Source organism: Choloepus didactylus, chromosome 2 (genome assembly GCF_015220235.1).
Source record: "Choloepus didactylus isolate mChoDid1 chromosome 2, mChoDid1.pri, whole genome shotgun sequence".
Classification (NCBI taxonomy): Eukaryota; Metazoa; Chordata; class Mammalia; order Pilosa; family Megalonychidae; genus Choloepus; species Choloepus didactylus.
Genome location: NC_051308.1, coordinates 134454937 through 134481021, shown reverse-complemented (window position 1 = coordinate 134481021; position 26085 = coordinate 134454937). Strand labels below are relative to the sequence as shown.

The 26085-nt window shown below is 37.4% G+C and overlaps 1 pseudogene; it reads left to right on the top strand.

Annotated features, from left to right (window-relative positions):
- LOC119513363 overlaps positions 1-24868 on the top strand; it is a 77566-nt pseudogene extending 52698 nt beyond the window's left edge.
- Positions 24869-26085: the final 1217 nt, after the last annotated feature.

Sequence of the window (26085 nt, the reverse complement as noted above, 5' to 3'; positions counted from 1 at the left end):
TTATCTAGTGCAACAAAAAGTAGAAAACATGTTTTCAACTTTATAGAACAACGTGCTTTAAGAATTTCTTCCATGTTAACACCACTCTCCTTACCAGGACTTGGTAAAGAGTTCAACCCGTTTTAAATTTATGACTCAGGGGGACAACTAGGCCACTTCATTAAGCCCTATTATACTACCTTGCAAGAAACAGCTGTCACTGGAACTGTAGACTTGTAAAGAAGTCTAAAGTAAGGTTGAAATCATACAAAGAAAATAGATACAGGAGGAAGGAAGAGATTTATACAATCTATCATCTCTGGTTTCTCTAGATTTGCATAATGCTTGATTTGGAAACAATTGGATTGAATTCTTTCAGCTCCTGTGTTAAGATTATATAATTAGGGGTCCAATAGCATGTTTTCTGTTCTCCAGGCACCAAACCAGGTTGACTGAGCTGAAAGTAGGAAATGATTAATCAAACATTTTTAGAATAATTTCCTCATGGGGGAAGGGTAGAAGAAGGATACGGTAAGACCACCTCTGAAAAACTTGGGCTTAACTTCTACAATTGAAGTGATAACTTTGACAGCCAGGTAGCTATTTCCAGTACATCACAGCTCTTCATAAAACTCCTGGTGTAACTGTTCAAGGTGAGAGCTGAATTAAAAGCTACAGGAGAAATAAAGCTGGGAGAAAAGAAAAAAATATTTCTCTACAAATGCATTTTAAGTATACTTATTAGGGCAAAACAATTTTTACTGTAAATATTTCATGCTGAGTAAGACTTTTCCAATATATGATCTCCTACCTGGAAATGAATTAGGAATTTTGGAAAACGGCATGAAAATTTTCAAACCACTAGCATAAAATAAGTTAATGATACCTTAAGAGATTGAACACAAACAGATTTCATAAATATCTAATTCAGGGTAGGCATCCAAAATGCCAATATTAACTAGTTAATTCAATCATCTGGTAAAAACAAAGGAAGAATCGGTTACATTTCTAAAACATTTTTTAAAGTAAAATCATTCAGTTATTATGTAACCAAATGCATTAGCAAATAGATAAAATGTCGTGTTTTCCCTGAATTACAAAGTTTCAAAGACTTGAAGAAAAATTTTGGAAATGTGCTATACCTGTAATATACACAAATACAAAAATACATACATCAAAACTAATATGGTGACAATCACCCCAAAAGTGTATGGAAATATGGAAATTCTGGTGTCACCAAGTTAATTAATAAAGGAAAAATTAACATAGTATTTTTCCCAGAATACCATTATTATAAGAGATGACGCATATGATGTTAGGCACTTCCTTTTTCTCTTTGAATACATGATAGTAAAAATAATAGACAGGTGTATTGATTAATTACAATTGTAGTGCTTCACTGAGTCTTTAGCAGAGACCAAAGCACAGATATTTCCATTGCTTTGCTGGAAATCAGGAATCTAATAACTGGCAGAACATGGATTTGAGCATGAGTTGTCTGAAACTAGAGCCTGTGCTCTGAGCTTTTATTCTATCCCTAGGAGACAGCTCTGAAAACATGAAACTAGGTTCATAAAGAATTTGAAATGCATTTAACTCAAGTTCCTAACTGGCTCAAAGTGATGTGGCTTATTATTCAAATATTGCTCTTTTCATATTTTCCAGGACTTTATTTGAAAAATTTATAAATTTAAATATGCAGTGTAAGTGATTAGGATTTAGTTTTTTAGTGATTGAGGATATTTAGAATGAGGTCTCCATCTCAGACAAGTCAGGAACCAAATTCTATTCAAATTCCAAAATATAGATAGAAACTTTAAAGTTCTTTTTAAAAAGTGTTTAATGGGAGCATAGTGCCTCAAACTCAGCCTGTAGCCATGGTAGCCACGAATCTCTAAAGCTTTGTCATTAAGGGGTAACATGAGAAATGATCTTGAAAAAAGAACAAACCCAGCCTGCACCCTGGGACCCAGGAACGTCCTATATAGTAAACTTTATATTAAATTCAAACCAGATTGACCTTTTTCTATTCTTCATTTTCTCACAGTCCTCATTGCCTTATTCTTCCCAAGTCCTATAGCAGCCAAAAATAAAAACTTTGAGGCCTATATCCTGAAGTATAATAAAATGGGAAAGAATTGGATAGAAATAAATTAAAAACCCAAATTTTGTTCTTGATTTCACCACCATTGATGTTTGATACCTTGGGGAAATCTTTTAATTTCTCTGAGATCTTCTTTTTATAATGACAGTCATTATGCCTGCTCTTGAGTTTTGTGAGAATCAAATGAGATAATGCATATGAAAATGCTTTGTGGATTATCCAAATGTAAGTTGCTCTTTTTGGTGAAGTTAGTAACCAAACCCTACTCAATATGATTTTAAATCAAAAAAAAACCTGAAACCTTTTTAAAGATAATACATTTTTTACCTTTTTGATCTTATTCTCAGTCTAAGAAAGTTGTGAACCAAATCGATGGCCACCAGAAAGACATACACAGAGAAGGTTTGTTTCCAATATGGGGAGAATGAGTCCTGAGCCCAGAAGGAAGAGGGTTAATGAGGGCAGAATTCCTTGTGGGAACATGGAATCATCAGACCTGGCCAACATGTCAGCAGTTTTCAAACAGATACACTCTTTCTTCATTTAAAAAAAAAGAAAAGAAAAAGAAAACTGATCTGAATTTCTGGCATGTCAGATAATTGCATATTTCATTATGCACTTTAAAAGATAAATTTGAATGATTTGAGTAGATTAGCCACTGACTTTTATACTATTGTAATATGTTATGTATAAATATGAGCATGCTAAAAAAAACCTTCCTTCTATAGCAATCATTCAGAGGAGTTATATATGCATATAAAAGAAATACAATTTCGCATACACAACCTTTGCATAACTATCTAAGCAACATTAAAAAAAAGAACCTCAGAGTTTTTTTCATTGATGACTTAGATTTCTTCCTGAAACATGCTTAAGTGAGCTGATGTTAGAGAATGTCACCAAAACCTGTGTAAAAACATAGAAAAACAGAAAACAGTAAGAGCAGCTCATACACAGATTTACCTAGCAATCATGTTTAACACTCCTCTAAGAATTATGAACAAGGAACATTAGAAAAAATTCTGGCTTTACAAAAGGCCTACATGTGAATAATCATTTTACTCTTATCAATTAGTCGGGGTTTGGCTAGTGTTATGTTAGAAAGGAAAGACATACTATCCATGACATAGATTTTAAAAAGGGGCAAAATGAGAAAAATATAGAGCAGTTAAACAAAGATTGGGAGAATTAGAGCTGTGATTCCATATTTCATTTTCAAAAAGAGAAAACCGAATATCCTTTCATGTTTCTTTCCCTTAGAGTCTTAGAAATAGAGCACTGTTGAAATCAGCAGGTCATGCACAAGAAGATGGTTTAACTGCTAATTAACACTAGATGATATACTGAGAATTACATGCTAATTGATTCTCTGTGGGGCCAAATGCCCTTCCTTTTATGTCATTTTCAATGAACATATTGATATGAAGGCTAAGGTAACATGTTTGTCACATGAATTAGTAATCAATGAAAAGTGTGTCAGAAGTTAGATGTATAAAGAAAGTTTTAAAGTAGAGGTGATTGAAGTACAGGAAATTATTTACTGAAGGCAATTCACAGACACACATAAGAAATGCAAAGCGGATATTTTGAAAAATATGAAAGTATCACACACACACTGTCCCCTCAAAAAGGAGGGCAAAAGGGAGAAAGACATTCAAATACTAAAGTATCCCTTCTTGTAAACCGTAATTTAACAGTTGGAAATGTCTAGAGTTTAAGGACATTGTATCAATGTGACCCAACCTCATCTTGGTGAGTGGTTTCATAAAATCTTTTTCAAAGTGCTTCCTACTGCAGTTTTTTAGGAGCACTCTCAGAGTTGCAGACAGTGATGCGGCAGAACACGCTTGACTGTTGGAAGAACACAATTTCCCCTGGGGTAAGTGTGCCTACAGATAAGTTGGGTTTTGGGGGTTAGCCAGAGGTTGAGTAGTTTCACTATGTATTCCTTCCAGAAAGCTCAATGTTTTTAATTGTGGTTCACTTGTCTCACTGATTTGCTAATATCCTTCATTGTGGCTTCCTCTGAACTTTTTGAGGGCAGTGAGGTCCACCTGTTTAAGACTCTCTCTACCACAAATAAAAACTATCAAACCAATTTAAAAACCTCTGTGGTCGATCCTGTTGTAAAAGCCCTACAATTTGTCTGTCTATAGATGTGATTTGTCTGCTTATTTATTTATTGCTTTCATGCATTATTCTATTTGGTCTCCAACATTTAAAAAATACCTAAATATTTCCCAATCATTAAAGCTGGCTAGAGAGCTTTAAGAAACAATGTTGCAAAAAAGAGTTTCTAGCAAAAGGCTCCCTTTTGGTGATATAAGGTTGAAATGTGACTGAATGTAACAATTATAATTTTTCACTCACAAAATAATTCATCTCTTGAGTAAACATTAGCTGTGCATAATTTTTTAATAAGGAGAAAATATGCATAGCAACTCAGAAATGATAATGTGTACCCAATAATGCATATCACACTTGGGAATGTCTTTGTTTTGCTTTATATTGACAAGTGGTCTTTAAAAAAACAACAATTTCATGCAATTTCATTTAGAAAGAACAAATTAACGCCCTGCAAATGAGAAAATAATGTTTGTTTTTTTTAACTAACAGAATTGGTGTGTTTCTAAGTCAAAGATGAATTTTCATTGATAATACGTATTAAAAGAGTCAAAGTGGCATATTGAAAAAAGTACTTTGAAGGTTGTAGGAGTGGGGTTTGAATCCTAATACTACAATATAATCGCTTTATTATCTTGCATAAGTTTTTCAACTTCTGTCCTCTGGTTTCTGCATATATAAAATTGATATAGCAATACTGATATTATAGCAGTCTTGTGAGAATTACATGAGAAAACATAAGTAATTTACTCAGTGTATTGTGGGGTATATAAAAAACAGTAAATGGTAGACAACTATTATAATAAAAAAGCATATTCTTAATTTAATTAGATGTTCCATATATTTAACTTAAAATTAGTTTTGACCTGTGGTACCTACTGAAAAGTAAGTAAATAAATAAAGAAATAGCACTAACATACAAGGCTAGTGCCATATAAAGAATCACGGATCCTGGTTAATACCCATGAGTATCAATCAAAGTTTGATACAGTTAATTATGGCTAAGGAATCTGAGTTTAGTCCTCGTATTCCATTAAGTAGCACAGTCTTTTTACATCTTGGGGTATTTATTCCCTCAGAGTTAAGAAAATGCTAGTGGTTAAATTCATAGCTTTTTGGGGAGCCAGACTGTCAGTTCTAATCCTGGTTCTAACCTTGGCAGTGGTATAAGCTGACCTCAGTTTCCGCATCTGTGAAAGAATGGTAATAGTATTACCTACTTTATGGGATTTGTATGAAGTAAGTAGTTGATTATTATTATCTTTAAAATAAAAGTTAGCAGTAGATATAAAAAGTTTCTTCAAATCCTTAGATTCTAAAATAATATGATCTGAATTTTATTCTTTACACTTATTTACTAACATGAATTTGTCCTAACCTGATAATCCTTTTCATTTTATTAATTTTCCTTATTATTCTTTCTCTAAATCTGTGGATAAGCATGTAGTGACAAATATATATATTTACCTGCTTATGTATATGCTATGCTTTGAAACTGCAATGACTTAGATAAAAAAATGGCCTACTAAGTATCGCTTCCATGACCATAAAATTTAAATATGATCCTACTAGAAAAATAGAAACAATATACCATTCTTGTCTCTGTAGCATTGAATTAACTAGCTTGGAATCAAGGGCAAGTGTGCTGGAGATGTTTGAAGAGACTTAATTACACCCTAAAGTATATATATGTCCCTTAAATTTCTTAATATTCCCTTTATGTGTATGTTTCTTTAAAATGTCTTTACTTATCCATTTTCTCTTCTTCATTCTGAAAATTCTTTCATCCTTGAAATGTGAATTTACACATAGGGTATATGGTAGGGCAAATTATGTACCTTAAATAACACATAGTCTTAATCTTACTGTGCATGCCTTTGAGTGTGAACCTTTTGTAAATAGGACTTGTTGCAGATGTTATTTTTACTTAATCTGTAGTGAATGGTTTACTGAAGACCCTACAACAGACCTGAAGTCACTGAAGCAAGAAATGAGAGGACATGGCCATGTCACATGAGGCAGAAATACAAGTCAAGGAACCACAAGGACTGCCAGCAGCCAGCACCAGAACACTACAGAATTTGGAGAGAAAGCCTGGCCTTGCTGATGCCATGATTTTGGACATATTCTTGCTTCTGAAACCATGGGCAAAGAAATTCCTGTTGTTTGGCCTTGCTGATGCCATGATTTTGGACATATTCTTGCTTCTGAAACCATCAGCAAACGAATTCCTGTTGTTTAGCCAAAACCAGTTTGTGGTATTTGTCATAGCAGCTCTGGCAAACTAAGTCAGGGGACATAGAGGATTTTTAAGAGAAATCTGGGATCATTATGAATATGAGATAGAGGAGTGATATTTGGGACACCCTTACTAGTTACATAGCATCAGCAGTAGAGACTACAAATTTACCAAATATATTAAACATTTTCCTATCAGTGATTGATCAAGTCGCAATTTTATACTCCTATTTAGTAACCATTGGCATCAAGATTCCTCCTTGGTGACCCATTTCTTATCCTTTGTCCAAATACTTGCTGACATATACCAAGTTATATAACTTATTATCTCCAGAACACAGGTCACAAACCATGCTCCTATGAATTGTCATTAACTAGTTTACAAAAATAAAAGAAGAAAAATAGTGGAGTGTTTTTATTTAAGTCAGATGACACAGGCACTCATGCCCATGTATACATGGCTCTAATTACATGTCCTGTGTATATATTATTGTACATTTAGTTATCTTATCTGCACAAAGCATACACCTCAGCATTAAAAAAAAATGTAAGTACAAAATTGATTTCCTATATTCCTCTTCTAAAAAATTCCACTAGCCTAATAGTAAAGGCAAAAATAAATCAATTAACCAATAAATATATCCACAAGGAAAAGAAAAAGAGAACAGGAAAAAAATAAACCAGTGGATAAAATAGTTCGAGAAAAGTTCTAGGGTAGATAGCAGATGGAGGAATGAAAAATGCCTTACCAGAAAGTTGGAAGCTGAACTGCCTATTGAGGAATATATAAGCAAGAAATGAATCAATTTGCAGCCTAGATCCCTGGTGAGGCAAGGAATAGGTATGAAGCTCAAACCTGAGAAACCTGGTTGAAAATGTGGATAGAGAGGTAGTTAAAGTTCCCTGTACCCCTACACACACACAAACACACACACACACACACACACACAAACACACACACACACACACACACACACTGTGCTGGTTTGAGTCTGCTATGTACCCCATAAAAGATTGTTCTTTTTATCCAATCTTGTGGATGCAGACTTGTTGTGGGTAGGATCTTTTAGTTAGGTTGTTTCCATGGAGATGTGACACACCCAATTGTGGGTTAGGGACCTTTTGATAATATTATTTCCATGGAGATATGACCCCACCCATTCAAGGTGGGTCTTAATTGATTTAATGGCATCCTCTATGAGAAAATAAAAGGCAGAGATATTTTGAAGAGATCTCAGAGGTGCTTAGAGAGAAAACATACAGAGGCATTTTGGAGACAGCCATTGAAACCAGAACCAGGTGAGAAGTTAAGAGATGAAATCCAGAGTTTGTCCCAGAGAAGCAAAGAGAGGACCCTGAGATGCTTACATACAAATGCCCCTGGAGGAACAAGAGAGAAGCTAAGAGAGCCAGAAGCTCAGAGACATTTTGGAGAGAAGGGCTAGCAGTCATGGCCACGTGCCTTCCCATGTGACAGAGGAAACGCAGAAGCCATTGGCCTTTCTTCAGTCAAGGTACCTTTCTCCGGATGCCTTAATTTGGACATTTTCATGGCCTTACAACTGTAAATTTGTGAACTGGTAAACCACAATTGCAAAGGCCAATCCATTTCTGGTATTTTGCATTTTGGCAGCTTTAGCAAACCAGAACACACACACACACACACACACACACACAATGTGGTGTTAAGTTTCTGAAGAAGTAATACTGGCATATTTTAGCATCAAGTATATTAGGCTCAGTATAGAGTTGGGTTACAGGGCAAAAAACAAAAGAATTCATTAAAGTTGCAGTATTGGACAATGGAACTGCTAGCCCCTGTCTACCTTCTATCATAACTACCAGAAAACCTGCATCAAGATTTATAACATCAGGTGGGAGACCAGGAGACTGAAAAGCTAGTCTCTGCCAAAAGTTAATTATTCTAGAGAAAAGACTCCCAGATACTGACGTTGGAGATTTACTTTAATGATAACATTTGCTCATCCCTTGGTCATCCTACAGTGAAACACAGTCAACTAGCCTTTCTCATACATGCTGAGCATGCTTCACTCTTAAATGTGACCAACTAAGACATTCAAGGAAAAACTTCAGCTTGAAAACAGAGACCAAAGTACACAAGTGAAAGGAAGAAACTTTGAGGAAATAGAAACAAGGCAGGGAGAAGAAGAAAGACTTAAATCCCTAATTAATATCCAAAAAGAAATATGAAGACATTCTATCAATTAAACAAATGCAGAGGGCTATAAAGTTAAAAGGAATAACCAGGTAGATGGCAGAAAGAAATGTTTCAGAGCCCCTTTCTCACAGAAGCTTTGAACAACTATCAAGAACTGGAAGAAACATCAGTCTGAAGGCTCTGGAAAACACTTAAAGAACTGCAGTAACAAGGTGAGCACAGAATTAAGAAAAAAGCATCTGAAAAGTGAGAGGATCTTGTGGTGCCATGGCTGGATCATTCCCCACATCTCACTGGCTTTGCCTTGAGACAGCCTACACTCCCAGTGCAGGTACCTGGTCCCCATACTAGCGGGAACAAAGAAACCCTCAGGTACACACTGGGAGCATGTACATCTGGCCCAGTCAGTCTGGTGGTAGTCTGAGGGATTCACCATCCCAGAATTTGCACTGCATGTAGAAGGTAGGTCACTGAACTCTCTTACAGAACACTGTGAGAACAGTCAAGTCGTGCTGCTTGGGGCAAAGGATTATTGGATGTAGGATGTACAGTGCAGTGGCCAGTATCATGAGGTAACTCTTTCCTAGGGAAGAGAAGATATTTGTAAACAAGTAAATGGAGGAATTACTAGGGCAACAGGTTCATACCCCAGACCAGATGCATGTGCAGAAAGGATTAGAGAGAACCAAACATTTTGGCCTGGGGCTATTTTTGTAGAACTCATTGTATGGATAGGCCCTGGAGGAGAGCACTTGCGGAAGTCAATCTATGAAGTCTGGGAAAGGTGTTTCCTCCTCTTCCTCCTCCTCTTCCTCCTCCTCTTCCTCCTCATCTTCCTCTTCTTCCTCCTCCTCCTCTTCCTCATCTTCATCCTCCTCTTCCTCCTCCTTCTCTTCTTTTTGTTAGCTCCTGGCATTCAAGGAAAACTTGGTCATGAAATTAGTTGGACACAAGTTTAAGGAACAGACACTGCAGTGTAAATTTCAGCAATAACACATTAAAATATCAAAATGTCCAGGTTTCAATGGAAGGTTACAAAACTTACAAAGAAACAGAAAGTGATTGACCAGGCAGAAGAGAAGGTTAAAGCTTTAGAAACTATCAGCAAAGAGGATCAGACCTGGGAAATACCAGACAAAGACTTTTAACACCTGGTCCTAAATATGCTGAAAAAGCTAAAGGGAAACATGGACAAAGAAATAAAGGAAATCAGGAAAATGATAGATGAACACAAAGCGTATATCAATAGTAAGATGGAAATCATGAAATGGAAACAAACAGCCCTGAAAAACCACAGTAAGAGAAGTTAAAAATTCCCTGAGGGATTCAACAGCAGATTGGAGCTGACAGAACAAAATGAATCAGTGAACTTGAAGATAAAATCACTGAATTAATTCCAACTGAGGAGCAGGAAGAAGAAAGAATGGAAAAAAATTGAAAAGTGCCTGAGGATCCTGTGGGACACCATCAAGCATGCTAATATGTACATTGTGGGAGTCCCAGAAGGAGAAGAGAGAGAGAAGGAGACAGAAAGAATATTCAAGGAAATAATGACTGAAAACTTCCCAAATTTAATGAAAGACATGAATATGTAATCCAAGATGCTCAATAAACTACGAAGTGGATAAACCAAAATAAACTCAGGCTGTGGCATATTGTAATCATATTGTCAATTGCCAAAAAGGAAGCCACAATGAAGCAACACGTCATATACAAGGGAGTCTTAATAAGATTAAGTGCTGATTTCTCATTGGAAACCATGGAGGCAAGGAGGCAGTGTGAAGACATATTTAAAATGCTGAAAACAAAAAAAAATCTACCTAGGAATTCTCTGTCAAAACTGTCTTTCAAAACTTAGGGAGAGATTTAGATATTCTCAGATAAACAAAACGGAGAGAGTTTGTCATCACTAAACCATCCCTACAAGAGATGCTAAACAGAGTTATGCAGGTTGAAAGGAAAGGACAATAGTCAATAGATAGAAGCCACATGGAGAAATAAGGATCTCTGGTGAGGATAATGACATGGCTAAATATAAATGCCAGTACAATTGTATTTTGGGCTTGTAATTCCACTTTGTACTTCCTATAGGATCTAAAGGCAAATGCATAAAGCATAATGATAGGCCAATGATAATGATATGTATAAACATGTAATTTGTTACAAGAACTACATAAAGGTGGGGAGATTGTGTGTGTAAACTATTGAAGTTAAGTTGGTATCAAAGCTAACAAGATTGTTTTAGATTTAGTAGGTCAAATTTAAGCCTCATAGTAACTACAAAGAAAATATTGGAGATATGCAAAGTCATAGAGGCAGAAATTAGAGTTCAGGTCACCAGGGACAGCGGGTAAGAGGAATGAGGAGTCAATGTATAATTTGTGTAGGGTTTGCGGTTGGGGAAATGGGGAAGTTTTGATAATGCAAGATGGTAAGGGTACCAAAAATTGTGAATGTGATTAATACCATTCAATGTTACACTTGGGAATGGTTGAGATGGGAAAGTCTTTATTATACATATGTTCCCACAATTAAAAAAAAAAAGTGACTGAAGAAACAATGACAATTAAATGCAATACATAATTCTGGATGGGATCTGGTAAGGGAAGAGATAAGGCTCAAAGGGACATTATTGGAACATATGAATAAATTGGAATATAGACTGTAAGCCTTATATCAATTTTAAACTGCTTGGATTGATAACTGGACTTAAGATGGTTACGTAAGTGAATAGCCCTGTTCTTAGAAAATGCACATGGCAATATTAAGTATTCAAGGAGCATGATATATACAACATACACTCAAGTGTTCACAAATTGGACTGATAAATATTTGAATAGATAGAAAGAAGAAAGATAGAAAGAAAGATAGATGATATGATGGATGGATATAGAGAAATGGATGGAACAATAGCAAATGTGGCAAAAAGTTATAATTGGTAGATCTGGGTATCTGGAGGAGGGTAGAGGTATGTTGGAGTTCTCTATATGGAATTTATATTATTTTTGCACCTGCCCTGTAAGTTTGAAAAAGAGGACTTGAGCTGAAAGATTCTCCTGCTGGCCTTGAAGAAGTAAGCTTCTTTGATGTGAACTGGGCCCTGAGGCAGGGACAGGAGGCTTCTAAAGGCCCTCGCTCCTATAATCACAAGGAACTGAATTCTGCCAACAACTCAATGAACTTGGCAGCAGATTCTTCCCTAATTGAGCCTCTGGATGCGAATGTAGCCTATCCAATACCTACTGCAGCCTGCTGAGACTCTGAATAGAGGATCCAACCAAGCTGGGCCTGAACTTCCGGCCATGGAAACTCTAAGAGTTAAATGTGTGTTGTTTTAAGCCACTAGAAAAAAAGAAGAAGAAATGAAAAGAAAGGAAAAGTAAAGGAATAACTAGCATACAGGAAATGATCCTCATAAATTAAAAACAGGATCACTGAAATCAAATACTATTATTACTACTAATAGCAATAGAAAGGCTGGAAGATAATGTTCATGGAATTTCTGGAAAAGAAGGATAAAAACCTAAAATAAAAAGATAAAAGCAAAAAAAAAATTATAAATAGAAGTTTAATCAAGAATATCCAAAATCCAACTAATAGAATAAATAAAACAGAGAAAAACAATAACACAGCAAAAATTTTCCATAACTGAGGGATATTTCCACCATTTAGCAGTTGCATGAACTTGGATAAGACATTTGACCTCTTAGTTTTCAGTTTCCTTATACCAAATGGGAAAGGTATTGATAATATCTACCTCCTAAGGTCATTGTGAAAATCAAATTATTAACATTTTGTAGTAAGTCAAGAACTGGTTGTTCTTAATCATGAAAACTGGTAGTTTGAAGCTGTATGTACCTCAGTAACACGTGTTATTAAATTTAATCCATTCCTGTGGGTGTGAACCAATTGGATGTAAGACTGTTCGACGAGATTACTTCAGTTAAGGTGTGACCCATCCTCATTGACAATATGTCTTAATCCTATTACTGGAGTCCTTTTTAAGAAGAATGAAATTCAGGCAGAGAGAAAGTCACAGGAAGCAAGAAGCTGAAAATCACTGGAACATAGGAAAGAAAGGAGAGACCAGGAGACACCACCATGTGCCTTGCCATGTGACAAGACAAAGAATCGCTGCCAGCCAGCCCCAGAATGCTGCAGTCTTCAAGAAGGAAGCATCACCTTGATGACACCTTGATTTGGACTTTCTCCCAGACTCACACCATGAGTGAATAAATTCCCATTGTTTAACCTGACCCATTTCATGGTATTTGCTGGAGCATCCTAAGAAACTAAAACAAAAGCTTTGGTGGTGGGGAGACAACAGTTTACATATAAATCATAAAGAATTGTCAAGGTATCAAATTTTTTAAACATTGGTAGACACTAGAATGAAAAGTAAAATAATGCCTTTGTAAAATTGAGGTGAAAATATTTTAATAGAATTCTTTATCCAGCCAAACTAATATTCAAGTTGAGGGTAGAATGAAGATATTTTTAGAACCACAGAATTATCAAGAGTTTGTTTGTTTATTCATTCATTCATTCATTCATTTTTAACCACCCATGCATCCTTTCTCAAGAAACTCCTGTAGGATCACACAGGTAGGTCATCCTTCCTTTCAAATAGATGAAGAAACAAGAACGTTTGGGTTACTAGAATCAAGAGCTCCAACAGTGGAGAACAAATGAGGGCCCAGGATAATAGCTGTGCATCAGGCCTAAACAGACACTAGTGTAAGTTGATGAGGAGGTTTATAGGGAGCGGTTCGTAAGAAGGAGATTATTAGAAAAGACAATCAGTAAAAGAAAGAGAACTGATAAATCATTTGATGCATTGGGCCGTTTAGAAAATATTACTGAGAAGAATTTAAGCCATGAATGAATAAAAATAACACAGTTATTAACCATAGGAAAAACAGTAACATGAAAGAAAAAATAATCATACTGTATTACTTGGCTCAGGAGTGAATGATATTTACAAAATCATTTAAAAAGTATACGCTGAGTATTTAACTCAAATTCAAGCTATAACTCTCCAAGGGAGGAGGAAGTGATGGAAACTGCCATCTCCCATAATATGTTGTTGTCCAACACTTATAAGCCAAGAAAGCAGTAAAAGTTTAGTATTTAGAAACAGGATGCTAAACCATAGAAGAAAAGACTAAACAAGTTAAAAATGATTGCTGGAGAGTATGACAGCAGTCAGTGAGAATGGAAATCGACTCTTAAGAGGCTTTATGGTATGACTGTTAATTTTAAAATATGGCCATTAGTTAAATGGAAAAATATACATTAATTTAAAAAATAACATTTCATTAAAACCTTCAGACTCTGGAACCCTTTCATCTTAGCTAAATATATCATATGTTAGGTTTACCACCTCTTTCCCTGGCCAGCTTTTAGGCTTCTTCTCTTTTAAATTTTCTTTTCTTTTATTTCTGGACCTGCCAAAGACCCTGTGGGTTATAACAGCAGGTCTTTCCTATTAATGTTTCTGGCAGAGATGCCCAAAATATTCCTGATTGATTGAAGCCTACTTTGCTAGTCCCTCACTTTGGGGAACACTAAATTCCTTTGCAAATTAAAAACAAACACAGCTTAACTATCTTATGTTTAATTTAGCCTAGCCCAGACTAATGGAACTTCAGGCACTTTGGAACCCAGAGAAACTTTTCTGGGGTAATAATAAGAGCTGTACATATTGGTAGCAACATCTATTATTGAACTCATTATCCTAAACACCACATTTTTTAAGCCCAAGATGCTAGGTTTTTAGAGTGTGTCTGTGTTTCTATGGTTGGTTGTCTGGGTGGTGGGGTGGAGAATGGAGTAGAGATATAGAAAGCATAATTGGATTATTGTCATAAAAGAGCCCCCACTACCAAAAAAATTACACAGATTTGCTTATGCTTTTTGTCACAGATAACCATTGACACAGTGCATATATAGTGCAGCTGAAATGATTCTCTCTGCCCTCTCCTCCATTAAACACCTGTAAAGGCATTCCTTTGGTTCTGAAGCTACAGCTGCAATGAGCAGTCTGTTTTTTTGGATCTGGCAGTGTTTCAGACTGACTGTTTAATACAATCTGCCCCATGCCTTTGCACAAGAAGAAAACAAAAAATAAAAACAAAAGCAAAACCCTCACCCTATTTTATCACACTTATTACAACGTGGTCTGGGGAACTATTACAGTCTCCGACAGTTAGTGCCACTATCACAAATAACTTTGTAATATTTCTTTGGATCTGCAATTTAGTTGTTGTTTTTTAATATTAGTTCTCTTTGTTGTAGCTATTAGCTTCTTCTGCCATCAAGTATTCTCAAAAAACTGTCCAGTGGAAGATTAGCCACAAGTATTGCCTCAAAGATTTTTGTATTCTATGTTCCCCATTATTTGCAGGGTGCCCTATGCCCCTATTTGCATGGGAGAGTCTGAGTTTATATGTGTCAAGCAAAATTAAACACAGCAATCAATTTCACTCGCAAGATTTCCTGATTTAGGTTTTGGGAGATGTTGCATATCTAAGTGGTAGTGGATCAAAGTCAGGTCCTTCATTTTTAAAGGGTGAAATGTTACTATTCTAGATCCCAGCAGGGAGAACAATCTAGAATTTTGAAAAGTTCAAAGAAACAAGCATTTTATGTGAATGTAGGTAAGTAAACACAGTTCAAATGCAATGAGGTTAGAGAATTTTTTGAAACATGTGGGCTAATATGAATGCACTAACAAACTGGGTCCTAACATCTGACTTAGACAAAAGACATTTTCAGCCTGATTTGTGACTCTTCATTTGAAATTTGGAGATATCAGACTTCTGTGACTCCTACATAACCAAACAGCAACAAGAATCTAACCTCATAGGCCACTTTGTGCAAGGATCTTGTAAGAGCTGAGAAACTATAACCACTCAGACCTCTGCTTTGGTTGTCAACTTGAACCCTGTTGGCATCACATTCAGCATTCAACAACCACAGAATACGCTCTAGGAATACAGAGGAGGGAGAGAGTAACTCTTGCTAGAATGGAGCCAACAGTAAAGGAAGGTTTTATGAGGAGATAATATTTTATGTGGATATTTAAAGATATGTAAAAATTTGCCATGTCAGGGAGGGGAGAAGTCAAAGGCTATTCCAAACCTATCCTAGTCCAAGACTATGGTTAGGCAGGTGCTACATGGCTTATTAAACCAGGTCCAGGGCACAACAAATATCACAATCCTAATTTAATATACACATTTTTTTCTCCTAAACTATTACACTCCACTTCAGTAACAGAACTACAGGTTTTCTTCTAATATCCATTTCCCACATGTTCTTTAATTTTTAAAAAAATAACTGGGCACATGGCTTTTCAGTTTCCAGTGCCAAGACTCTTTTACCACTAGCTGTAGGCATATGATTTGATATGAATGGAAGTGCCAAGTTGTTCAGTAGTAAGTCTGTGAAGTTTCCTCCTTAAAAGGTAAGGGACAGATGTGGGCCCAGCAGTCTGTGTTTTAAGAAGCCATCCAGTATGTTTTAGTTACTCCTCCAGGAAAGTAGGTAAAAAGCCAGGAGCTGTGTGGACTGGACACCGCAGAGCAATCTGTCTTTGGGCATGCTTCATACAACACTCATGGAGGCGTGGAACTGCTGAGATCACCGGAATCTGTGGGTTTTTGCGGCCAGGGGACCCGCGCCCCTCCCTGCCAGGCTCGGTCCCGGGGGAGGAGGGGCTGTCGGCTCCAGGAGGGAGAGGGGAGAGTTGCAGTGGCTGCTCTCATCGGAGACTCATTCTACTGATTCGAACTCCAGCCATGGATGGACTGAGGCCGGACACCAGAGACTCTGGGAGCGGCCAGCCCGGCAGAGAGGAGACGGGCATAGAAGGAAAACAACACGAGAAGCTCCAGAGTAGAAGCAGAGGATTTTTGGAGTTCTGGTGAACACAGAAAGGGGAAGGGCGGAGATCAGGCCTTGAGGCGCATATGCAAATCCCGAAGCAAGGCTGATCTCTCTGCCCAGGGCACCTTTCCTTAATGGCCCTGGTTGCTTTGTCTATTAGCATTTCAATAACCCATTAGTTCTCTGAGGTGGGCCGTTTTTTTTTTTTTTTTTTTTTTTTTTAAATCCTTTTTGCTTTTTCTAAAACAATTACTCTAAGAAGCTCAATACAGAAAGCTTCAAAGAATTGAAATTTGGGCACGTCAAGTCAAGAGCAGAAATAAGAGAGCTCTGAGACAAAAGGCAATAATCCAGTGGCTGAGAAAATTCACTAAACAACACAACTTCCCAAGAAAAGGGGGGTGTCCGCTCACAGCCACCATCCTGGTGGACAGGAAACACTCCTGCCCATCGCCAGCCCCATAGCCCAGAGCTGCCCCAGACAACCCAGTGTGACGGAAGTGCTTCAAATAACAGGCACACACCACAAAACTGGGCGTGGACATTAGCCTTCCCTGCAACCTCAGCTGATTGTCCCAGAGCTGGGAAGGGGGAGCAGTGTGAATTAACAGAGCCCCATTCAGCCATCATTTGAGCAGACTGGGAGCCTCCCAACACAGCCCAGCAGCCCAGAACTGCCCTGGGGGGACGGCACTCACCTGTGACATAGCACAGTCATCCCTCAACAGAGGACCCGGGGTGCACAGCCTGGAAGAGGGGCCCACTTGCAAGTCTCAGGAGCCATACGCCAATACCAAAGACTTGTGGGTCAGTGGCAGAGACAAACTGTGGCAGGACTGAACTGAAGGATTAGACTATTGCAGTAGCTTTAAAACTCTAGGATCATCAGGGAGATTTGATTGTTAGGGCCACCCCCCCTCCCCGACTGCCCAGAAACACGCCCCACATACAGGGCAGGCAACACCAACTACACACGCAAGCTTGGGACACCAATTGGGCCCCACAAGACTCACTCCCCCACTCACCAAAAAGGCTAAGCAGGGGAGATCTGGCTTGTGGAGAACAGGTGGCTCGTGGACGCCACCTGCTGGTTAGTTAGAGAAAGTGTACTCCACGAAGCTGTAGATCTGATAAATTAGAGATAAGGACTTCAACTGGTCTACAAACCCTAAAAGACCCCTATCAAGGACAGCAAATGCCACGAGGCCAAAAACAACAGAAAATTATAAAGCATATGAAAAAACCAGACGATATGGATAACCCAAGCCCAAGCACCCAAATCAAAAGACCAGAAGAGACACACCTAGAGCAGCTACTCAAAGAACTAAAGATGAACAATGAGACCCTAGTACGGGATATGAAGGAAATCAAGAAGACCCTAGAAGAGCATAAAGAAGACATTGCAAGACTAAATAAAAAAATGGATGATCTTATGGAAATTAAAGAAACTGTTGACCAAATTAAAAAGATTCTGGACACTCATAGTACAAGACTAGAGGAAGTTGAACAACGAATCAGTGACCTGGAAGATGACAGAATGGAAAATGAAAGCATAAAAGAAAGAATGGGGAAAAAAATTGAAAAACTCGAAATGGACCTCAGGGATATGATAGATAATATGAAGCGTCCGAATATAAGACTCATTGGTGTCCCAGAAGGGGAAGAAAAGGGTAAAGGTCTAGGAAGAGTATTCAAAGAAATTGTTGGGGAAAACTTCCCAAATCTTCTAAACAACATAAATACACAAATCATAAATGCTCAGCGAACTCCAAATAGAATAAATCCAAAAAAACCCACTCCGAGACATATACTGATCACACTGTCAAACATAGAAGAGAAGGAGCAAGTTCTGAAAGCAGCAAGAGAAAAGCAATTCACCACATACAAAGGAAACAGCATAAGACTAAGTAGTGACTACTCAGCAGCCACCATGGAGGCAAGAAGGCAGTGGCACGATATATTTAAAATTCTGAGTGAGAGGAATTTCCAGCCAAGAATACTTTATCCAGCAAAGCTCTCCTTCAAATTTGAGGGAGAGCTTAAATTTTTCACAGACAAACAAATGCTGAGAGAATTTGCTAACAAGAGACCTGCCCTACTGGAGATACTAAAGGGAGCCCTACAGACAGAGAAACAAAGACAGGACAGAGAGACTTGGAGAAAGGTTCAGTACTAAAGAGATTCGGTATGGGTACAATAAAGGATATTAATAGAGAGAGGGAAAAATATGGCAAACATAATCCAAAGGATAAGATGGCCGATTCAAGAAATGCCTTCACGGTTTTAACGTTGAATGTAAATGGATTAAACTCCCCAATTAAAAGATATAGATTCGCAGAATGGATCAAAAAAAATGAACCATCAATATGTTGCATACAAGAGACTCATCTTAGACACAGGGACACAAAGAAATTGAAAGTGAAAGGATGGAAAAAAATATTTCATGCAAGCCACAGCCAAAAGAAAGCAGGTGTAGCAATATTAATCTCAGATAAAATAGACTTCAAATGCAGGGATGTTTTGAGAGACAAAGAAGGCCACTACATACTAATAAAAGGGGCAATTCAGCAAGAAGAAATAACAATCGTAAATGTCTATGCACCCAATCAAGGTGCCACAAAATACATGAGAGAAACATTGGCAAAACTAAAGGAAGCAATTGATGTTTCCACAATAATTGTGGGAGACTTCAACACATCACTCTCTCCTATAGATAGATCAACCAGACAGAAGACCAATAAGGAAATTGAAAACCTAAACAATCTGATAAATGAATTAGATTTAACAGACATCTACAGGACATTACATCCCAAATCACCAGGATACACATACTTTTCTAGTGCTCACGGAACTTTCTCCAGAATAGATCATATGCTGGGACATAAAACAAGCCTCAATAAATTTAAAAAGATTGAAATCATTCAAAGCACATTCTCTGACCACAATGGAATACAATTAGAAGTCAATAACCATCAGAGACTTAGAAAATTCACAAATACCTGGAGGTTAAACAACACACTCCTAAACAATCAGTGGGTTAAAGAAGAAATAGCAAGAGAAATTGCTAAATATATAGAGACGAATGAAAATGAGAACACAACATACCAAAACCTATGGGATGCAGCAAAAGCAGTGCTAAGGGGGAAATTTATAGCACTAAACGCATATATTAAAAAGGAAGAAAGAGCCAAAATCAAAGAACTAATGGATCAACTGAAGAAGCTAGAAAATGAACAGCAAACCAATCCTAAACCAAGTAGAAGAAAAGAAATAACAAGGATTAAAGCAGAAATAAATGACATAGAGAACAAAAAAACAATAGAAAGGATAAATATCACCAAAAGTTGGTTCTTTGAGAAGATCAACAAGATTGACAAGCCCCTAGCTAGACTGACAAAATCAAAAAGAGAGAAGACCCATATAAACAAAATAATGAATGAAAAAGGTGACATAACTGCAGATCCTGAAGAAATTAAAAAAATTATAAGAGGATATTATGAACAACTGTATGGCAACAAACTGGATAATGTAGAAGAAATGGACAATTTCCTGGAAACATATGAACAACCTAGACTGACCAGAGAAGAAATAGAAGACCTCAACCAACCCATCACAAGCAAAGAGATCCAATCAGTCATCAAAAATCTTCCCACAAATAAATGCCCAGGGCCAGATGGCTTCACAGGGGAATTCTACCAAACTTTCCAGAAAGAACTGACACCAATCTTACTCAAACTCTTTCAAAACATTGAAAAAAATGGAACAATACCTAACTCATTTTATGAAGCTAACATCAATCTAATACCAAAACCAGGCAAAGATGCTACAAAAAAGGAAAACTACCGGCCAATCTCCCTAATGAATATAGATGCAAAAATCCTCAACAAAATACTTGCAAATCGAATCCAAAGACACATTAAAAAAATCATACACCATGACCAAGTGGGGTTCATTCCAGGCATGCAAGGATGGTTCAACATAAGAAAAACAATCAATGTATTACAACACATTAAAAACTCGAAAGGGAAAAATCAATTGATCATCTCAATAGATGCTGAAAAAGCATTTGACAAAATCCAACATCCCTTTTTGATAAAAACACTTCAAAAGGTAGGAATTGAAGGAAACTTCCTCAACATGATAAAGAGCATATATGAAAAACCCACAGCCAGCATAGTACTCAATGGTGAGAGACTGAAAGCCTTCCCTCTAAGATCAGGAACAAGACAAGGATGCCCGCTGTCACCACTGTTATTCAACATTGTGCTGGAAGTGCTAGCCAGGGCAATCCGGCAAGACAAAGAAATAAAAGGCATCCAAATTGGAAAAGAAGAAGTAAAACTGTCATTGTTTGCAGATGATATGATCTTATATCTAGAAAACCCTGAGAAATCAACGATACACCTACTAGAGCTAATAAACAAATTTAGCAAAGTAGCGGGATACAAGATTAATGCACATAAGTCAGTAATGTTTCTATATGCTAGAAATGAACAAACTGAAGAGACACTCAAGAAAAAGATACCATTTTCAATAGCAACTAAAAAAATCAAGTACCTAGGAATCAACTTAACCAAAGATGTAAAAGACCTATACAAAGAAAACTACATAACTCTACTAAAAGAAATAGAAGGGGACCTTAAAAGATGGAAAAATATTCCATGTTCATGGATAGGAAGGCTAAATGTCATTAAGATGTCAATTCTACCCAAACTCATCTACAGATTCAATGCAATCCCAATCAAAATTCCAACAACCTACTTTGCAGACTTGGAAAAGCTAGTTATCAAATTTATTTGGAAAGGGAAGATGCCTCGAATTGCTAAAGACACTCTAAAAAAGAAAAACGAAGTGGGAGGACTTACACTCCCTGACTTTGAAGCTTATTATAAAGCCACAGTTGCCAAGACAGCATGGTACTGGCACAAAGATAGACATATAGATCAATGGAATCGAATTGAGAATTCAGAGATAGACCCTCAGATCTATGGCCGACTGATCTTTGATAAGGCCCCCAAAGTCACCGAACTGAGCCATAATGGTCTTTTCAACAAATGGGGCTGGGAGAGTTGGATATCCATATCCAAAAGAATGAAAGAGGACCCCTACCTCACCCCCTACACAAATATTAACTCAAAATGGACCAAAGATCTCAATATAAAAGAAAGTACCATAAAACTCCTAGAAGATAATGTAGGAAAACATCTTCAAGACCTTGTATTAGGAGGCCACTTCCTAGACTTTACACCCAAAGCACAAGCAACAAAAGAGAAAATAGATAAATGGGAACTCCTCAAGCTTAGAAGTTTCTGCACCTCAAAGGAATTTCTCAAAAAGGTAAAGAGGCAGCCAACTCAATGGGAAAAAATTTTTGGAAACCATGTATCTGACAAAAGACTGATATCTTGCATATACAAAGAAATCCTACAACTCAATGACAATAGTACAGACAGCCCAATTATAAAATGGGCAAAAGATATGAAAAGACAGTTCTCTGAAGAGGAAATACAAATGACCAAGAAACACATGAAAAAATGTTCAGCTTCACTAGCTATTAGAGAGATGCAAATTAAGACCACAATGAGATACCATCTAACACCGGTTAGAATGGCTGCCATTAAACAAACAGGAAACTACAAATGCTGGAGGGGATGTGGAGAAATTGGAACTCTTATTCATTGTTGGTGGGACTGTATAATGGTTCAGCCACTCTGGAAGTCAGTCTGGCAGTTCCTTAGAAAACTAGATATAGAGCTACCATTCGATCCAGCGATTGCACTCCTCGGTATATACCCGGAAGATCGGAGAGCAGTGACACGAACAGATATCTGCACGCCAATGTTCATAGCAGCATTATTCACAATTGCCAAGAGATGGAAACAACCCAAATGTCCTTCAACAGATGAGTGGATAAATAAAATGTGGTATATACACACGATGGAATACTACGCGGCAGTAAGAAGGAACGATCTGGTGAAACATATGACAACATGGATGAACCTTGAAGACATAATGCTGAGCGAAATAAGCCAGGCACAAAAAGAGAAATATTATATGCTACCACTAATGTGAACTTTGAAAAATGTAAAACAAATGGTTTATAATGTAGAATGTAGGGGAACTAGCAGTAGAGAGCAATTAAGGAAGGGGGAACAATAATCCAGGAAGAACAGATAAGCTATTTAACGTTCTGGGGATGCCCAGAAATGACTATGATCTGTTAATTTCTGATGGTTGTAGTAGGAACAAGTTCACTGAAATGTTGCTATATTATGTAACTTTCTTGGGGTAAAGTAGGAACATGTTGGAAGTTAAGCAGTTATCTTAGGTTAGTTGTCTTTTTCTTACTCCCTTGCTATGGTCTCTTTGAAATGCTCTTTTATTGTATGTTTGTTTTCTTTTTAACTTTTTTTTTCATACAGGTGATTTGAAAAAAGAAGGGAAAGTTAAAAAAAAAAAAAAAAAAAAAAAAAAAAAGAAAGAAATAAAAACAAGGAAAAAAAAATGATGTGGTGCCCCCTTGAGGAGTCTGTGGAGGGTGCGGGGGTGTTCGCCTGCCCCACCTCCATGGTTGCTGGCATGACCACAGACATGGGGGACTGGTGGTTTGATGGGTTGAGCCCTCTACCATAGGTTTTACCCTTGGGAAGACGGTTGCTGCGAGGGAGAGGCTGGGCCTCCCTGTGTTTGTGCCTGGGAGTCTCCTCCTGAATGCCTCTTTGTTGCTCAGATGTGGCCCTCTCTCTCTGGCTAAGCCAACTTGAAAGGTGAAATCACTGCCCTCCCCCCTACGTGGGATCAGACACCCAGGGAAGTGAATCTCCCTGGCAACGTGGAATATGACTCCCAGGGAGGAATGTAGACCTGGCACCGTGGGACGGAGAACATCTTCTTGACCAAAAGGGGGATGTGAAAGGAAATGAAATAAGCTTCAGTGGCAGAGAGATTCCAAAAGGAGCCGAGAGGTCACTCTGGTGGGCACTCTTATGCACACTTTAGACAACCCTTTTTAGGTTCTAAAGAATTGGGGTAGCTGGTGGTGGATACCTGAAACTATCAAACTACAACCCAGAACCCATGAATCTCGAAGACAGTTGTATAAAAATGTAGCTTATGAGGGGTGACAATGGGATTGGGAAAGCCATAAGGACCAAACACCACTTTGTCTAGTTTATGGATGGATGTGTAGAAAAGTAGGGGAGGGAAACAGACAGACAAAGGTACCCAGTGTTCTTTTTTACTTCAATTGCTCTTTTTCACTCTAATTATTATTCTTGTTATTTTTGTGTGTGTGCTAATGAAGGTGTCAGGGATTGATTTAGGTGATGAATGTACAACTATGTAATGGTACTGTAAACAATCGAAAGTACAATTTGTTTTGTATGACTGCGTGGTATGTGAATATATCTCAATAAAATGATGATTTAAAAAAAAAAAAAAAAAAAAAAAAAAAAAAAAAAACAGATCCAGTCACTGGAAGATCAAGAGGATTTGGATTTGTGCTTTTCAAAGATGCTGCTAGTGTTGATAAGGTTTTGGAACTGAAAGAACACAAACTGGATGGCAAATTGATAGACCCCAAAGGGAGAAGGCTTTAAAGGGAAAGAACCCCCTAAAAAAGTTTCTGTGGGTGGACTGAGCTCAGATACTTCTGAAGAGCAAATAAAAGAATATTTTGGAGCATTTGGAGAGATTGAAAATATTGAACTTCCCAAGGATACAAAAACAAATGAAAGAAGAGGATTTTGTTTTATCACAGATACAGATGAAGAGCCAGTAAAGAAATTATTAGGAAGCAGATACCATCAAATTGGTTCTGGGAAGTGTGAAATCAAAGTTGCACAACCCAAAGAGGTATATAGGCAGCAACAGCAACAGCAGAAAGGAGGAAGAGGAGCTGCAGCTGCCGGACGAGGTGGTACAAGGAGTCGAGGACGAAGTCAGGGCCAAAACCGGAACCAAGGATTTAATAACTATTATGATCAAGGATGCGGAAATTACAATAGTGCCTATGGTGATGATCAGAACTATAGTGGCTATGGCGGATATGATTATACTGGGTATAACTATGGGAACTATGGATACGGACAGGGATATACAGACTACAGCGGCCAACAGAGCACATATGGCAAGGCATCTCGAGGGGGTGGCAATCACCAAAACAATTACCAGCCACACTAAAAGAGGACCTTGGAGAAAAGAGGAGGAAATACTAAAGTAACCCATCTTGCAGGACAGTGTTGAAGATTGGTCTTCTGTTGATCTAAGACGATTATCTTGTAAAAGACTTTCTAGTGTACAAGACACAACTGTCCAACTGTATATAGCTGCCAATTACCTTTCTTTGTTTTTACTTTGTCCTTTGCTATCTGTGTTATGCCTTGGTGTGGATTTGTGTTTATACAAATTTTATTTGTATGACTTCATGTTAAACCTCAAATAAATGCTTCCTTATATGAAAAAAAAAAAAGAAGAAATAGATGAAATAAACTTTAACCGTATATTCCATTTAACCCAATAAATCCAAAGGATTATCATTTCAACATGTAATCAATATTTTAAAAAACTATCATTAGCATAATACTATGTGATGGTAGCACAATATTGTAAGTACACTGAACAAAGATGTCCGTGAGTAAAGCTGAAAGGGGTGGGCTAGAAGTATATATGACACCTGAAGTAAAGATAGAAGATAAAGACTGGGACTGTTTAACTTAGCAAAAACTGGAGTGGTCAATGATTGTGACTAAATGTACAAATATAAAAATGTTCTTCCATGTGGGAAAACAAATGAATGTCAACCATATGGAGTGTTGAAAAAGGGATGGTATTGGGGAAAAAAGTCTATGGTCAACAGTAACATTGTAATATGCTTCCATTAAATGTACAAAGGCAATATACCAAAGCTAAATGTGTATGAGAGGGGAATATAAGGGAGGGATATGGGATTCTTGGTAGTGGTATTGTTGTCTGACCCTACTACTATATTGTATGATATTTTATTTTTCTTTTTATTATCTATTTTATTATTCATTTTAAAAAAGCTTTTTTTTTCGTAGTAATCAATATGTTCAAGTGCTGACTGGTGATAAATGCGCAACCATATGATGATACCATGAACAACTGATTGTACACTATGGATAATTGTATGGTATGTGACTTCAGCTTTATAAAATTGTAGAAAAAAATGTAAGTAGGGATAAAAGCGCTGGAGAAGACATGGAAAGAGGGATGTATGTGTTTATTGTTGGTAAGGAGGCAGAATGGTGCATGTAGCATTTCTGGAGGACAGTTTTGTGGTTCCATAAAAAGCTAAGTATGTGGGTGCCATAAGGTCCTGCAACCTCCTTAGGGGGCATTTACTTGGAAGATCTGAGAGCAGGGACATGAATGGACACTTGCACACTGGTGTTTATGGAGCTAGTATTCATGATTTGCAATGAATGGAGGTGGCCTAAAGGAACATGACTGAGGAACAGAATGGTGAACTGTGGTGTATGCATAACAGCAGAATACTGAGCAACTACAAGAAGGAGTGAAGCTGTGAGACACGCATCAAGGTGAATGGATC